This window comes from Triturus cristatus, chromosome 2_2 (assembly GCF_964204655.1).
Source record: "Triturus cristatus chromosome 2_2, aTriCri1.1, whole genome shotgun sequence".
Classification (NCBI taxonomy): Eukaryota; Metazoa; Chordata; class Amphibia; order Caudata; family Salamandridae; genus Triturus; species Triturus cristatus.
Window position 1 is genome coordinate 684,432,181 of NC_140582.1, and position 19,391 is coordinate 684,451,571.

Below are 19,391 nucleotides of genomic sequence, written 5' to 3' on the forward strand. Positions count from 1 at the left end.
CTAGCGGAGTGCGGCCAATCGGATTTTTGTTTACATTCAGGCTCCCTTGAGCCGGTGGGGCTGACGAGCCCATGGCTACGCACCTGCGCGCCTTGAGCGGTACTTTACCTGAGAATATTTTTTGGCAGCCTACGCAGCAACCCTACACACATACCTACTCCCTGCTGACGAGAGGCAACTACCTCGAAACACGTGTCCAGGGATGGCTAACGCGACACTTATTTTCATTTTAAACTTTTGGCATAGGCGTACCCGCCGACGCTACTTCATGGACCACAATTCTTTGGGGTAACACGCTGGTAGGACTAGCAGAGTGTGGCCAATCGGATTTTTGTTTACATTCAGGCTCCCTTGAGCCGGTGGGGATGACGAGCCCATGGCTACGCACCTGCGCGCCTTGAGCGGTACTTTACCTGAGAATATTTTTTGGCAGCCTACGCAGCAACCCTACACACATACCTACTCCCTGCTGACGAGAGGCAACTACCTCGAAACACGTGTCCAGGGATGGCTAACGCAACACTTATTTTCATTTTAAACTTTTGGCATAGGCGTACCCGCCGACGCTACTTCATGGACCACAATTCTTTGTTGTATCACGCTGGTAGGACTAGCAGAGTGCGGCCAATCGGATTTTTGTTTACATTCAGGCTCCCTTGAGCCGGTGGGGCTGACGAGCCCATGGCTACGCACCTGCGCGCCTTGAGCGGTACTTTACCTGAGAATATTTTTTGGCAGCCTACGCAGCAACCCTACACACATACCTACTCCCTGCTGACGAGAGGCAACTACCTCGAAACACGTGTCCAGGGATGGCTAACGCAACACTTATTTTCATTTTAAACTTTTGGCATAGGCGTACCCGCCGACGCTACTTCATGGACCACAATTCTTTGGGGTAACACGCTGGTAGGACTAGCAGAGTGCTTCCAATCGGATTTTTGTTTACATTCAGGCTCCCTTGAGCCGGTGGGGCTGACGAGCCCATGGCTACGCACCTGCGCGCCTTGAGCGGTACTTTACCTGAGAATATTTTTTGGCAGCCTACGCAGCAACCCTACACACATACCTACTCCCTGCTGACGAGAGGCAACTACCTCGAAACACGTGTCCAGGGATGGCTAACGCGACACTTATTTTCATTTTAAACTTTTGGCATAGGCGTACCCGCCGACGCTACTTCATGGACCACAATTCTTTGGGGTAACACGCTGGTAGGACTAGCAGAGTGCGGCCAATCGGATTTTTGTTTACATTCAGGCTCCCTTGAGCCGGTGGGGCTGACGAGCCCATGGCTACGCACCTGCGCGCCTTGAGCGGTACTTTACCTGAGAATATTTTTTGGCAGCCTACGCAGCAACCCTACACACATACCTACTCCCTGCTGACGAGAGGCAACTACCTCGAAACACGTGTCCAGGGATGGCTAACGCGACACTTATTTTCATTTTAAACTTTTGGCATAGGCGTACCCGCCGACGCTACTTCATGGACCACAATTCTTTGGGGTAACACGCTGGTAGGACTAGCAGAGTGCGGCCAATCGGATTTTTGTTTACATTCAGGCTCCCTTGAGCCGGTGGGGCTGAGGAGCCCATGGCTACGCACCTGCGCGCCTTGAGCGGTACTTTACCTGAGAATATTTTTTGGCAGCCTACGCAGCAACCCTACACACATACCTACTCCCTGCTGACGAGAGGCAACTACCTCGAAACACGTGTCCAGGGATGGCTAATGCAACACTTATTTTCATTTTAAACTTTTGGCATAGGCGTACCCGCCGACGCTACTTCATGGACCACAATTCTTTGGGGTAACACGCTGGTAGGACTAGCAGAGTGCGGCCAATCGGATTTTTGTTTACATTCAGGCTCCCTTGAGCCGGTGGGGCTGACGAGCCCATGGCTACGCACCTGCGCGCCTTGAGCGGTACTTTACCTGAGAATATTTTTTGGCAGCCTACGCAGCAACCCTACACACATACCTACTCCCTGCTGACGAGAGGCAACTACCTCGAAACACGTGTCCAGGGATGGCTAACGCGACACTTATTTTCATTTTAAACTTTTGGCATAGGCGTATCCGCCGACGCTACTTCATGGACCACAATTCTTTGGGGTAACACGCTGGTAGGACTAGCAGAGTGCGGCCAATCGGATTTTTGTTTACATTCAGGCTCCCTTGAGCCGGTGGGGCTGACGAGCCCATGGCTACGCACCTGCGCGCCTTGAGCGGTACTTTACCTGAGAATATTTTTTGGCAGCCTACGCAGCAACCCTACACACATACCTACTCTCTGCTGACGAGAGGCAACTACCTCGAAACACGTGTCCAGGGATGGCTAACGCGACACTTATTTTCATTTTAAACTTTTGGCATAGGCGTACCCGCCGACGCTACTTCATGGACCACAATTCTTTGGGGTAACACGCTGGTAGGACTAGCAGAGTGCGGCCAATCTGATTTTTGTTTACATTCAGGCTCCCTTGAGCCGGTGGGGCTGACGAGCCCATGGCTACGCACCTGCGCGCCTTGAGCGGTACTTTACCTGAGAATATTTTTTGGCAGCCTACGCAGCAACCCTACACACATACCTACTCCCTGCTGACGAGAGGCAACTACCTCGAAACACGTGTCCAGGGATGGCTAACGCGACACTTATTTTCATTTTAAACTTTTGGCATAGGCGTACCCGCCGACGCTACTTCATGGACCACAATTCTTTGGGGTAACACGCTGGTAGGACTAGCAGAGTGCGGCCAATCGGATTTTTGTTTACATTCAGGCTCCCTTGAGCCGGTGGGGCTGACGAGCCCATGGCTACGCACCTGCGCGCCTTGAGCGGTACTTTACCTGAGAATATTTTTTGGCAGCCTACGCAGCAACCCTACACACATACCTACTCCCTGCTGACGAGAGGCAACTACCTCGAAACACGTGTCCAGGGATGGCTAACGCAACACTTATTTTCATTTTAAACTTTTGGCATAGGCGTACCCGCCGACGCTACTTCATGGACCACAATTCTTTGGGGTAACACGCTGGTAGGACTAGCGGAGTGCGGCCAATCGGATTTTTGTTTACATTCAGGCTCCCTTGAGCCGGTGGGGCTGACGAGCCCATGGCTACGCACCTGCGCGCCTTGAGCGGTACTTTACCTGAGAATATTTTTTGGCAGCCTACGCAGCAACCCTACACACATACCTACTCCCTGCTGACGAGAGGCAACTACCTCGAAACACGTGTCCAGGGATGGCTAACGCGACACTTATTTTCATTTTAAACTTTTGGCATAGGCGTACCCGCCGACGCTACTTCATGGACCACAATTCTTTGGGGTAACACGCTGGTAGGACTAGCAGAGTGTGGCCAATCGGATTTTTGTTTACATTCAGGCTCCCTTGAGCCGGTGGGGATGACGAGCCCATGGCTACGCACCTGCGCGCCTTGAGCGGTACTTTACCTGAGAATATTTTTTGGCAGCCTACGCAGCAACCCTACACACATACCTACTCCCTGCTGACGAGAGGCAACTACCTCGAAACACGTGTCCAGGGATGGCTAACGCAACACTTATTTTCATTTTAAACTTTTGGCATAGGCGTACCCGCCGACGCTACTTCATGGACCACAATTCTTTGTTGTATCACGCTGGTAGGACTAGCAGAGTGCGGCCAATCGGATTTTTGTTTACATTCAGGCTCCCTTGAGCCGGTGGGGCTGACGAGCCCATGGCTACGCACCTGCGCGCCTTGAGCGGTACTTTACCTGAGAATATTTTTTGGCAGCCTACGCAGCAACCCTACACACATACCTACTCCCTGCTGACGAGAGGCAACTACCTCGAAACACGTGTCCAGGGATGGCTAACGCAACACTTATTTTCATTTTAAACTTTTGGCATAGGCGTACCCGCCGACGCTACTTCATGGACCACAATTCTTTGGGGTAACACGCTGGTAGGACTAGCAGAGTGCTTCCAATCGGATTTTTGTTTACATTCAGGCTCCCTTGAGCCGGTGGGGCTGACGAGCCCATGGCTACGCACCTGCGCGCCTTGAGCGGTACTTTACCTGAGAATATTTTTTGGCAGCCTACGCAGCAACCCTACACACATACCTACTCCCTGCTGACGAGAGGCAACTACCTCGAAACACGTGTCCAGGGATGGCTAACGCGACACTTATTTTCATTTTAAACTTTTGGCATAGGCGTACCCGCCGACGCTACTTCATGGACCACAATTCTTTGGGGTAACACGCTGGTAGGACTAGCAGAGTGCGGCCAATCGGATTTTTGTTTACATTCAGGCTCCCTTGAGCCGGTGGGGCTGACGAGCCCATGGCTACGCACCTGCGCGCCTTGAGCGGTACTTTACCTGAGAATATTTTTTGGCAGCCTACGCAGCAACCCTACACACATACCTACTCCCTGCTGACGAGAGGCAACTACCTCGAAACACGTGTCCAGGGATGGCTAACGCGACACTTATTTTCATTTTAAACTTTTGGCATAGGCGTACCCGCCGACGCTACTTCATGGACCACAATTCTTTGGGGTAACACGCTGGTAGGACTAGCAGAGTGCGGCCAATCGGATTTTTGTTTACATTCAGGCTCCCTTGAGCCGGTGGGGCTGAGGAGCCCATGGCTACGCACCTGCGCGCCTTGAGCGGTACTTTACCTGAGAATATTTTTTGGCAGCCTACGCAGCAACCCTACACACATACCTACTCCCTGCTGACGAGAGGCAACTACCTCGAAACACGTGTCCAGGGATGGCTAATGCAACACTTATTTTCATTTTAAACTTTTGGCATAGGCGTACCCGCCGACGCTACTTCATGGACCACAATTCTTTGGGGTAACACGCTGGTAGGACTAGCAGAGTGCGGCCAATCGGATTTTTGTTTACATTCAGGCTCCCTTGAGCCGGTGGGGCTGACGAGCCCATGGCTACGCACCTGCGCGCCTTGAGCGGTACTTTACCTGAGAATATTTTTTGGCAGCCTACGCAGCAACCCTACACACATACCTACTCCCTGCTGACGAGAGGCAACTACCTCGAAACACGTGTCCAGGGATGGCTAACGCGACACTTATTTTCATTTTAAACTTTTGGCATAGGCGTATCCGCCGACGCTACTTCATGGACCACAATTCTTTGGGGTAACACGCTGGTAGGACTAGCAGAGTGCGGCCAATCGGATTTTTGTTTACATTCAGGCTCCCTTGAGCCGGTGGGGCTGACGAGCCCATGGCTACGCACCTGCGCGCCTTGAGCGGTACTTTACCTGAGAATATTTTTTGGCAGCCTACGCAGCAACCCTACACACATACCTACTCTCTGCTGACGAGAGGCAACTACCTCGAAACACGTGTCCAGGGATGGCTAACGCGACACTTATTTTCATTTTAAACTTTTGGCATAGGCGTACCCGCCGACGCTACTTCATGGACCACAATTCTTTGGGGTAACACGCTGGTAGGACTAGCAGAGTGCGGCCAATCTGATTTTTGTTTACATTCAGGCTCCCTTGAGCCGGTGGGGCTGACGAGCCCATGGCTACGCACCTGCGCGCCTTGAGCGGTACTTTACCTGAGAATATTTTTTGGCAGCCTACGCAGCAACCCTACACACATACCTACTCCCTGCTGACGAGAGGCAACTACCTCGAAACACGTGTCCAGGGATGGCTAACGCGACACTTATTTTCATTTTAAACTTTTGGCATAGGCGTACCCGCCGACGCTACTTCATGGACCACAATTCTTTGGGGTAACACGCTGGTAGGACTAGCAGAGTGCGGCCAATCGGATTTTTGTTTACATTCAGGCTCCCTTGAGCCGGTGGGGCTGACGAGCCCATGGCTACGCACCTGCGCGCCTTGAGCGGTACTTTACCTGAGAATATTTTTTGGCAGCCTACGCAGCAACCCTACACACATACCTACTCCCTGCTGACGAGAGGCAACTACCTCGAAACACGTGTCCAGGGATGGCTAACGCGACACTTATTTTCATTTTAAACTTTTGGCATAGGCGTACCCGCCGACGCTACTTCATGGACCACAATTCTTTGGGGTAACACACTGGTAGGACTAGCAGAGTGCGGCCAATCGGATTTTTGTTTACATTCAGGCTCCCTTGAGCCGGTGGGGCTGACGAGCCCATGGCTATGCACCTGCGCGCCTTGAGCGGTACTTTACCTGAGAATATTTTTTGGCAGCCTACGCAGCAACCCTACACACATACCTACTCCCTGCTGACGAGAGGCAACTACCTCGAAACACGTGTCCAGGGATGGCTAACGCGACACTTATTTTCATTTTAAACTTTTGGCATAGGCGTACCCGCCGACGCTACTTCATGGACCACAATTCTTTGGGGTAACACGCTGGTAGGACTAGCAGAGTGCGGCCAATCGGATTTTTGTTTACATTTAGGCTCCCTTGAGCCGGTGGGGCTGACGAGCCCATGGCTACGCACCTGCGCGCCTTGAGCGGTACTTTACCTGAGAATATTTTTGGGCAGCCTACGCAGCAACCCTACACACATACCTACTCCCTGCTGACGAGAGGCAACTACCTCGAAACACGTGTCCAGGGATGGCTAACGCGACACTTATTTTCATTTTAAACTTTTGGCATAGGCGTACCCGCCGACGCTACTTCATGGACCACAATTCTTTGGGGTAACACGCTGGTAGGACTAGCAGAGTGCGGCCAATCGGATTTTTGTTTACATTCAGGCTCCCTTGAGCCGGTGGGGCTGACGAGCCCATGGCTACGCACCTGCGCGCCTTGAGCGGTACTTTACCTGAGAATATTTTTTGGCAGCCTACGCAGCAACCCTACACACATACCTACTCCCTGCTGACGAGAGGCAACTACCTCGAAACACGTGTCCAGGGATGGCTAACTCTACACTTATTTTCATTTTAAACTTTTGGCATAGGCGTACCCGCCGACGCTATTTCATGGACCACAATCCTTTGGGGTAACACGCTGGTAGGACTAGCAGAGTGCGGCCAATCAGATTTTTGTTTACATTCAGGCTCCCTTGAGCCGGTGGGGCTGACGAGCCCATGGCTACGCACCTGCGCGCCTTGAGCGGTACTTTACCTGAGAATATTTTTTGCCAGCCTACGCAGCAACCCTACACACATACCTACTCCCTGCTGACGAGAGGCAACTACCTCGAAACACGTGTCCAGGGATGGCTAACGCGACACTTATTTTCATTTTAAAATTTTGGCATAGGCGTACCCGCCGACGCTACTTCATGGACCACAATTCTTTGGGGTAACACGCTGGTAGGACTAGCAGAGTGCGGCCAATCGGATTTTTGTTTACATTCAGGCTCCCTTGAGCCGGTGGGGCTGACGAGCCCATGGCTACGCACCTGCGCGCCTTGAGCGGTACTTTACCTGAGAATATTTTTTGGCAGCCTACGCAGCAACCCTACACACATACCTACTCCCTGCTGACGAGAGGCAACTACCTCGAAACACGTGTCCAGGGATGGCTAATGCAACACTTATTTTCATTTTAAACTTTTGGCATAGGCGTACCCGCCGACGCTACTTCATGGACCACAATTCTTTGGGGTAACACGCTGGTAGGACTAGCAGAGTGCGGCCAATCGGATTTTTGTTTACATTCAGGCTCCCTTGAGCCGGTGGGGCTGACGAGCCCATGGCTACGCACCTGCGCGCCTTGAGCGGTACTTTACCTGAGAATATTTTTTGGCAGCCTACGCAGCAACCCTACACACATACCTACTCCCTGCTGACGAGAGGCAACTACCTCGAAACACGTGTCCAGGGATGGCTAACGCGACACTTATTTTCATTTTAAACTTTTGGCATAGGCGTACCCGCCGACGCTACTTCATGGACCACAATTCTTTGGGGTAACACGCTGGTAGGACTAGCAGAGTGCGGCCAATCGGATTTTTGTTTACATTCAGGCTCCCTTGAGCCGGTGGGGCTGACGAGCCCATGGCTACGCACCTGCGCGCCTTGAGCGGTACTTTACCTGAGAATATTTTTTGGCAGCCTACGCAGCAACCCTACACACATACCTACTCCCTGCTGACGAGAGGCAACTACCTCGAAACACGTGTCCAGGGATGGCTAACGCGACACTTATTTTCATTTTAAACTTTTGGCATAGGCGTACCCGCCGACGCTACTTCATGGACCACAATTCTTTGGGGTAACACACTGGTAGGACTAGCAGAGTGCGGCCAATCGGATTTTTGTTTACATTCAGGCTCCCTTGAGCCGGTGGGGCTGACGAGCCCATGGCTATGCACCTGCGCGCCTTGAGCGGTACTTTACCTGAGAATATTTTTTGGCAGCCTACGCAGCAACCCTACACACATACCTACTCCCTGCTGACGAGAGGCAACTACCTCGAAACACGTGTCCAGGGATGGCTAACGCGACACTTATTTTCATTTTAAACTTTTGGCATAGGCGTACCCGCCGACGCTACTTCATGGACCACAATTCTTTGGGGTAACACGCTGGTAGGACTAGCAGAGTGCGGCCAATCGGATTTTTGTTTACATTTAGGCTCCCTTGAGCCGGTGGGGCTGACGAGCCCATGGCTACGCACCTGCGCGCCTTGAGCGGTACTTTACCTGAGAATATTTTTGGGCAGCCTACGCAGCAACCCTACACACATACCTACTCCCTGCTGACGAGAGGCAACTACCTCGAAACACGTGTCCAGGGATGGCTAACGCGACACTTATTTTCATTTTAAACTTTTGGCATAGGCGTACCCGCCGACGCTACTTCATGGACCACAATTCTTTGGGGTAACACGCTGGTAGGACTAGCAGAGTGCGGCCAATCGGATTTTTGTTTACATTCAGGCTCCCTTGAGCCGGTGGGGCTGACGAGCCCATGGCTACGCACCTGCGCGCCTTGAGCGGTACTTTACCTGAGAATATTTTTTGGCAGCCTACGCAGCAACCCTACACACATACCTACTCCCTGCTGACGAGAGGCAACTACCTCGAAACACGTGTCCAGGGATGGCTAACTCTACACTTATTTTCATTTTAAACTTTTGGCATAGGCGTACCCGCCGACGCTATTTCATGGACCACAATCCTTTGGGGTAACACGCTGGTAGGACTAGCAGAGTGCGGCCAATCAGATTTTTGTTTACATTCAGGCTCCCTTGAGCCGGTGGGGCTGACGAGCCCATGGCTACGCACCTGCGCGCCTTGAGCGGTACTTTACCTGAGAATATTTTTTGCCAGCCTACGCAGCAACCCTACACACATACCTACTGCCTGCTGACGAGAGGCAACTACCTCGAAACACGTGTCCAGGGATGGCTAACGCGACACTTATTTTCATTTTAAAATTTTGGCATAGGCGTACCCGCCGACGCTACTTCATGGACCACAATTCTTTGGGGTAACACGCTGGTAGGACTAGCAGAGTGCGGCCAATCGGATTTTTGTTTACATTCAGGCTCCCTTGAGCCGGTGGGGCTGACGAGCCCATGGCTACGCACCTGCGTGCCTTGAGCGGTACTTTACCTGAGAATATTTTTTGGCAGCCTACGCAGCAACCCTACACACATACCTACTCCCTGCTGACGAGAGGCAACTACCTCGAAACACGTGTCCAGGGATGGCTAACGCAACACTTATTTTCATTTTAAACTTTTGGCATAGGCGTACCCGCCGACGCTACTTCATGGACCACAATTCTTTGGGGTAACACGCTGGTAGGACTAGCGGAGTGCGGCCAATCGGATTTTTGTTTACATTCAGGCTCCCTTGAGCCGGTGGGGCTGACGAGCCCATGGCTACGCACCTGCGCGCCTTGAGCGGTACTTTACCTGAGAATATTTTTTGGCAGCCTACGCAGCAACCCTACACACATACCTACTCCCTGCTGACGAGAGGCAACTACCTCGAAACACGTGTCCAGGGATGGCTAACGCGACACTTATTTTCATTTTAAACTTTTGGCATAGGCGTACCCGCCGACGCTACTTCATGGACCACAATTCTTTGGGGTAACACGCTGGTAGGACTAGCAGAGTGTGGCCAATCGGATTTTTGTTTACATTCAGGCTCCCTTGAGCCGGTGGGGATGACGAGCCCATGGCTACGCACCTGCGCGCCTTGAGCGGTACTTTACCTGAGAATATTTTTTGGCAGCCTACGCAGCAACCCTACACACATACCTACTCCCTGCTGACGAGAGGCAACTACCTCGAAACACGTGTCCAGGGATGGCTAACGCAACACTTATTTTCATTTTAAACTTTTGGCATAGGCGTACCCGCCGACGCTACTTCATGGACCACAATTCTTTGTTGTATCACGCTGGTAGGACTAGCAGAGTGCGGCCAATCGGATTTTTGTTTACATTCAGGCTCCCTTGAGCCGGTGGGGCTGACGAGCCCATGGCTACGCACCTGCGCGCCTTGAGCGGTACTTTACCTGAGAATATTTTTTGGCAGCCTACGCAGCAACCCTACACACATACCTACTCCCTGCTGACGAGAGGCAACTACCTCGAAACACGTGTCCAGGGATGGCTAACGCAACACTTATTTTCATTTTAAACTTTTGGCATAGGCGTACCCGCCGACGCTACTTCATGGACCACAATTCTTTGGGGTAACACGCTGGTAGGACTAGCAGAGTGCGGCCAATCGGATTTTTGTTTACATTCAGGCTCCCTTGAGCCGGTGGGGCTGACGAGCCCATGGCTACGCACCTGCGCGCCTTGAGCGGTACTTTACCTGAGAATATTTTTTGGCAGCCTACGCAGCAACCCTACACACATACCTACTCCCTGCTGACGAGAGGCAACTACCTCGAAACACGTGTCCAGGGATGGCTAACGCGACACTTATTTTCATTTTAAACTTTTGGCATAGGCGTACCCGCCGACGCTACTTCATGGACCACAATTCTTTGGGGTAACACGCTGGTAGGACTAGCAGAGTGCGGCCAATCGGATTTTTGTTTACATTCAGGCTCCCTTGAGCCGGTGGGGCTGACGAGCCCATGGCTACGCACCTGCGCGCCTTGAGCGGTACTTTACCTGAGAATATTTTTTGGCAGCCTACGCAGCAACCCTACACACATACCTACTCCCTGCTGACGAGAGGCAACTACCTCGAAACACGTGTCCAGGGATGGCTAACGCGACACTTATTTTCATTTTAAACTTTTGGCATAGGCGTACCCGCCGACGCTACTTCATGGACCACAATTCTTTGGGGTAACACGCTGGTAGGACTAGCAGAGTGCGGCCAATCGGATTTTTGTTTACATTCAGGCTCCCTTGAGCCGGTGGGGCTGACGAGCCCATGGCTACGCACCTGCGCGCCTTGAGCGGTACTTTACCTGAGAATATTTTTTGGCAGCCTACGCAGCAACCCTACACACATACCTACTCCCTGCTGACGAGAGGCAACTACCTCGAAACACGTGTCCAGGGATGGCTAATGCAACACTTATTTTCATTTTAAACTTTTGGCATAGGCGTACCCGCCGACGCTACTTCATGGACCACAATTCTTTGGGGTAACACGCTGGTAGGACTAGCAGAGTGCGGCCAATCGGATTTTTGTTTACATTCAGGCTCCCTTGAGCCGGTGGGGCTGACGAGCCCATGGCTACGCACCTGCGCGCCTTGAGCGGTACTTTACCTGAGAATATTTTTTGGCAGCCTACGCAGCAACCCTACACACATACCTACTCCCTGCTGACGAGAGGCAACTACCTCGAAACACGTGTCCAGGGATGGCTAACGCGACACTTATTTTCATTTTAAACTTTTGGCATAGGCGTATCCGCCGACGCTACTTCATGGACCACAATTCTTTGGGGTAACACGCTGGTAGGACTAGCAGAGTGCGGCCAATCGGATTTTTGTTTACATTCAGGCTCCCTTGAGCCGGTGGGGCTGACGAGCCCATGGCTACGCACCTGCGCGCCTTGAGCGGTACTTTACCTGAGAATATTTTTTGGCAGCCTACGCAGCAACCCTACACACATACCTACTCTCTGCTGACGAGAGGCAACTACCTCGAAACACGTGTCCAGGGATGGCTAACGCGACACTTATTTTCATTTTAAACTTTTGGCATAGGCGTACCCGCCGACGCTACTTCATGGACCACAATTCTTTGGGGTAACACGCTGGTAGGACTAGCAGAGTGCGGCCAATCGGATTTTTGTTTACATTCAGGCTCCCTTGAGCCGGTGGGGCTGACGAGCCCATGGCTACGCACCTGCGCGCCTTGAGCGGTACTTTACCTGAGAATATTTTTTGGCAGCCTACGCAGCAACCCTACACACATACCTACTCCCTGCTGACGAGAGGCAACTACCTCGAAACACGTGTCCAGGGATGGCTAACGCGACACTTATTTTCATTTTAAACTTTTGGCATAGGCGTACCCGCCGACGCTACTTCATGGACCACAATTCTTTGGGGTAACACGCTGGTAGGACTAGCAGAGTGCGGCCAATCGGATTTTTGTTTACATTCAGGCTCCCTTGAGCCGGTGGGGCTGACGAGCCCATGGCTACGCACCTGCGCGCCTTGAGCGGTACTTTGCCTGAGAATATTTTTTGGCAGCCTACGCAGCAACCCTACACACATACCTACTCCCTGCTGACGAGAGGCAACTACCTCGAAACACGTGTCCAGGGATGGCTAACTCTACACTTATTTTCATTTTAAACTTTTGGCATAGGCGTACCCGCCGACGCTATTTCATGGACCACAATCCTTTGGGGTAACACGCTGGTAGGACTAGCAGAGTGCGGCCAATCAGATTTTTGTTTACATTCAGGCTCCCTTGAGCCGGTGGGGCTGACGAGCCCATGGCTACGCACCTGCGCGCCTTGAGCGGTACTTTACCTGAGAATATTTTTTGCCAGCCTACGCAGCAACCCTACACACATACCTACTCCCTGCTGACGAGAGGCAACTACCTCGAAACACGTGTCCAGGGATGGCTAACGCGACACTTATTTTCATTTTAAAATTTTGGCATAGGCGTACCCGCCGACGCTACTTCATGGACCACAATTCTTTGGGGTAACACGCTGGTAGGACTAGCAGAGTGCGGCCAATCGGATTTTTGTATTCAGGCTCCCTTGAGCCGGTGGGGCTGACGAGCCCATGGCTACGCACCTGCGTGCCTTGAGCGGTACTTTACCTGAGAATATTTTTTGGCAGCCTACGCAGCAACCCTACACACATACCTACTCCCTGCTGACGAGAGGCAACTACCTCGAAACACGTGTCCAGGGATGGCTAACGCAACACTTATTTTCATTTTAAACTTTTGGCATAGGCGTACCCGCCGACGCTACTTCATGGACCACAATTCTTTGGGGTAACACGCTGGTAGGACTAGCGGAGTGCGGCCAATCGGATTTTTGTTTACATTCAGGCTCCCTTGAGCCGGTGGGGCTGACGAGCCCATGGCTACGCACCTGCGCGCCTTGAGCGGTACTTTACCTGAGAATATTTTTTGGCAGCCTACGCAGCAACCCTACACACATACCTACTCCCTGCTGACGAGAGGCAACTACCTCGAAACACGTGTCCAGGGATGGCTAACGCGACACTTATTTTCATTTTAAACTTTTGGCATAGGCGTACCCGCCGACGCTACTTCATGGACCACAATTCTTTGGGGTAACACGCTGGTAGGACTAGCAGAGTGTGGCCAATCGGATTTTTGTTTACATTCAGGCTCCCTTGAGCCGGTGGGGATGACGAGCCCATGGCTACGCACCTGCGCGCCTTGAGCGGTACTTTACCTGAGAATATTTTTTTGGCAGCCTACGCAGCAACCCTACACACATACCTACTCCCTGCTGACGAGAGGCAACTACCTCGAAACACGTGTCCAGGGATGGCTAACGCAACACTTATTTTCATTTTAAACTTTTGGCATAGGCGTACCCGCCGACGCTACTTCATGGACCACAATTCTTTGTTGTATCACGCTGGTAGGACTAGCAGAGTGCGGCCAATCGGATTTTTGTTTACATTCAGGCTCCCTTGAGCCGGTGGGGCTGACGAGCCCATGGCTACGCACCTGCGCGCCTTGAGCGGTACTTTACCTGAGAATATTTTTTGGCAGCCTACGCAGCAACCCTACACACATACCTACTCCCTGCTGACGAGAGGCAACTACCTCGAAACACGTGTCCAGGGATGGCTAACGCAACACTTATTTTCATTTTAAACTTTTGGCATAGGCGTACCCGCCGACGCTACTTCATGGACCACAATTCTTTGGGGTAACACGCTGGTAGGACTAGCAGAGTGCGGCCAATCGGATTTTTGTTTACATTCAGGCTCCCTTGAGCCGGTGGGGCTGACGAGCCCATGGCTACGCACCTGCGCGCCTTGAGCGGTACTTTACCTGAAAATATTTTTTGGCAGCCTACGCAGCAACCCTACACACATACCTACTCCCTGCTGACGAGAGGCAACTACCTCGAAACACGTGTCCAGGGATGGCTAACGCGACACTTATTTTCATTTTAAACTTTTGGCATAGGCGTACCCGCCGACGCTACTTCATGGACCACAATTCTTTGGGGTAACACGCTGGTAGGACTAGCAGAGTGCGGCCAATCGGATTTTTGTTTACATTCAGGCTCCCTTGAGCCGGTGGGGCTGACGAGCCCATGGCTACGCACCTGCGCGCCTTGAGCGGTACTTTACCTGAGAATATTTTTTGGCAGCCTATGCAGCAACCCTACACACATACCTACTCCCTGCTGACGAGAGGCAACTACCTCGAAACACGTGTCCAGGGATGGCTAACGCGACACTTATTTTCATTTTAAACTTTTGGCATAGGCGTACCCGCCGACGCTACTTCATGGACCACAATTCTTTGGGGTAACACGCTGGTAGGACTAGCAGAGTGCGGCCAATCGGATTTTTGTTTACATTCAGGCTCCCTTGAGCCGGTGGGGCTGACGAGCCCATGGCTACGCACCTGCGCGCCTTGAGCGGTACTTTACCTGAGAATATTTTTTGGCAGCCTACGCAGCAACCCTACACACATACCTACTCCCTGCTGACGAGAGGCAACTACCTCGAAACACGTGTCCAGGGATGGCTAATGCAACACTTATTTTCATTTTAAACTTTTGGCATAGGCGTACCCGCCGACGCTACTTCATGGACCACAATTCTTTGGGGTAACACGCTGGTAGGACTAGCAGAGTGCGGCCAATCGGATTTTTGTTTACATTCAGGCTCCCTTGAGCCGGTGGGGCTGACGAGCCCATGGCTACGCACCTGCGCGCCTTGAGCGGTACTTTACCTGAGAATATTTTTTGGCAGCCTACGCAGCAACCCTACAACACATACCTACTCCCTGCTGACGAGAGGCAACTACCTCGAAACACGTGTCCAGGGATGGCTAACGCGACACTTATTTTCATTTTAAAACTTTTGGCATAGGCGTATCCGCCGACGCTACTTCATGGACCACAATTCTTTGGGGTAACACGCTGGTAGGACTAGCAGAGTGCGGCCAATCGGATTTTTGTTTACATTCAGGCTCCCTTGAGCCGGTGGGGCTGACGAGCCCATGGCTACGCACCTGCGCGCCTTGAGCGGTACTTTACCTGAGAATATTTTTTGGCAGCCTACGCAGCAACCCTACACACATACCTACTCTCTGCTGACGAGAGGCAACTACCTCGAAACACGTGTCCAGGGATGGCTAACGCGACACTTATTTTCATTTTAAACTTTTGGCATAGGCGTACCCGCCGACGCTACTTCATGGGACCACAATTCTTTGGGGTAACACGCTGGTAGGACTAGCAGAGTGCGGCCAATCGGATTTTTGTTTACATTCAGGCTCCCTTGAGCCGGTGGGGCTGACGAGCCCATGGCTACGCACCTGCGCGCCCTTGAGCGGTACTTTACCTGAGAATATTTTTTGGCAGCCTACGCAGCAACCCTACACACATACCTACTCCCTGCTGACGAGAGGCAACTACCTCGAACACGTGTCCAGGGATGGCTAACGCGACACTTATTTTCATTTTAAACTTTTGGCATAGGCGTACCCGCCGACGCTACTTCATGGACCACAATTCTTTGGGGTAACACGCTGGTAGGACTAGCAGAGTGCGGCCAATCGGATTTTTGTTTACATTCAGGCTCCCTTGAGCCGGTGGGGCTGACGAGCCCATGGCTACGCACCTGCGCGCCTTGAGCGGTACTTTGCCTGAGAATATTTTTTGGCAGCCTACGCAGCAACCCTACACACATACCTACTCCCTGCTGACGAGAGGCATCTACCTCGAAACACGTGTCCAGGGATGGCTAACGCGACACTTATTTTCATTTTAAACTTTTGGCATAGGCGTACCCGCCGACGCTACTTCATGGACCACAATTCTTTGGGGTAACACGCTGGTAGGACTAGCAGAGTGCGGCCAATCGGATTTTTGTTTACATTCAGGCTCCCTTGAGCCGGTGGGGCTGACGAGCCCATGGCTACGCACCTGCGCGCCTTGAGCTTTACTTTACCTGAGAATATTTTTTGGCAGCCTACGCAGCAACCCTACACACATACCTACTCCCTGCTGACGAGAGGCAACTACCTCGAAACACGTGTCCAGGGATGGCTAACGCGACACTTATTTTCATTTTAAACTTTTGGCATAGGCGTACCCGCCGACGCTACTTCATGGACCACAATTCTTTGGGGTAACACGCTGGTAGGACTAGCAGAGTGCGGCCAATCGGATTTTTGTTTACATTCAGGCTCCCTTGAGCCGGTGGGGCTGACGAGCCCATGGCTACGCACCTGCGCGCCTTGAGCGGTACTTTACCTGAGAATATTTTTTGGCAGCCTACGCAGCAACCCTACACACATACCTACTCCCTGCTGACGAGAGGCAACTACCTCGAAACACATGTCCAGGGATGGCTAATGCAACACTTATTTTCATTTTAAACTTTTGGCATAGGCGTACCCGCCGACGCTACTTCATGGACCACGATTCTTTGGGGTAACACGCTGGTAGGACTAGCAGAGTGCGGCCAATCGGATTTTTGTTTACATTCAGGCTCCCTTGAGCCGGTGGGGCTGACGAGCCCATGGCTACGCACCTGCGCGCCTTGAGCGGTACTTTACCTGAGAATATTTTTTGGCAGCCTACGCAGCAACCCTACACACATACCTACTCCCTGCTGACGAGAGGCAACTACCTCGAAACACGTGTCCAGGGATGGCTAACGCGACACTTATTTTCATTTTAAACTTTTGGCATAGGCGTACCCGCCGACGCTACTTCATGGACCACAATTCTTTGGGGTAACACGCTGGTAGGACTAGCAGAGTGCGGCCAATCGGATTTTTGTTTACATTCAGGCTCCCTTGAGCCGGTGGGGCTGAGGAGCCCATGGCTACGCACCTGCGCGCCTTGAGCGGTACTTTACCTGAGAATATTTTTTGGCAGCCTACGCAGCAACCCTACACACATACCTACTCCCTGCTGACGAGAGGCAACTACCTCGAAACACGTGTCCAGGGATGGCTAATGCAACACTTATTTTCATTTTAAACTTTTGGCATAGGCGTACCCGCCGACGCTACTTCATGGACCACAATTCTTTGGGGTAACACGCTGGTAGGACTAGCAGAGTGCGGCCAATCGGATTTTTGTTTACATTCAGGCTCCCTTGAGCCGGTGGGGCTGACGAGCCCATGGCTACGCACCTGCGCGCCTTGAGCGGTACTTTACCTGAGAATATTTTTTGGCAGCCTACGCAGCAACCCTACACACATACCTACTCCCTGCTGACGAGAGGCAACTACCTCGAAACACGTGTCCAGGGATGGCTAACGCGACACTTATTTTCATTTTAAACTTTTGGCATAGGCGTATCCGCCGACGCTACTTCATGGACCACAATTCTTTGGGGTAACACGCTGGTAGGACTAGCAGAGTGCGGCCAATCGGATTTTTGTTTACATTCAGGCTCCCTTGAGCCGGTGGGGCTGACGAGCCCATGGCTACGCACCTGCGCGCCTTGAGCGGTACTTTACCTGAGAATATTTTTTGGCAGCCTACGCAGCAACCCTACACACATACCTACTCTCTGCTGACGAGAGGCAACTACCTCGAAACACGTGTCCAGGGATGGCTAACGCGACACTTATTTTCATTTTAAACTTTTGGCATAGGCGTACCCGCCGACGCTACTTCATGGACCACAATTCTTTGGGGTAACACGCTGGTAGGACTAGCAGAGTGCGGCCAATCTGATTTTTGTTTACATTCAGGCTCCCTTGAGCCGGTGGGGCTGACGAGCCCATGGCTACGCACCTGCGCGCCTTGAGCGGTACTTTACCTGAGAATATTTTTTGGCAGCCTACGCAGCAACCCTACACACATACCTACTCCCTGCTGACGAGAGGCAACTACCTCGAAACACGTGTCCAGGGATGGCTAACGCGACACTTATTTTCATTTTAAACTTTTGGCATAGGCGTACCCGCCGACGCTACTTCATGGACCACAATTCTTTGGGGTAACACGCTGGTAGGACTAGCAGAGTGCGGCCAATCGGATTTTTGTTTACATTCAGGCTCCCTTGAGCCGGTGGGGCTGACGAGCCCATGGCTACGCACCTGCGCGCCTTGAGCGGTACTTTACCTGAGAATATTTTTTGGCAGCCTACGCAGCAACCCTACACACATACCTACTCCCTGCTGACGAGAGGCAACTACCTCGAAACACGTGTCCAGGGATGGCTAACGCGACACTTATTTTCATTTTAAACTTTTGGCATAGGCGTACCCGCCGACGCTACTTCATGGACCACAATTCTTTGGGGTAACACACTGGTAGGACTAGCAGAGTGCGGCCAATCGGATTTTTGTTTACATTCAGGCTCCCTTGAGCCGGTGGGGCTGACGAGCCCATGGCTATGCACCTGCGCGCCTTGAGCGGTACTTTACCTGAGAATATTTTTTGGCAGCCTACGCAGCAACCCTACACACATACCTACTCCCTGCTGACGAGAGGCAACTACCTCGAAACACGTGTCCAGGGATGGCTAACGCGACACTTATTTTCATTTTAAACTTTTGGCATAGGCGTACCCGCCGACGCTACTTCATGGACCACAATTCTTTGGGGTAACACGCTGGTAGGACTAGCAGAGTGCGGCCAATCGGATTTTTGTTTACATTTAGGCTCCCTTGAGCCGGTGGGGCTGACGAGCCCATGGCTCCGCACCTGCGCGCCTTGAGCGGTACTTTACCTGAGAATATTTTTGGGCAGCCTACGCAGCAACCCTACACACATACCTACTCCCTGCTGACGAGAGGC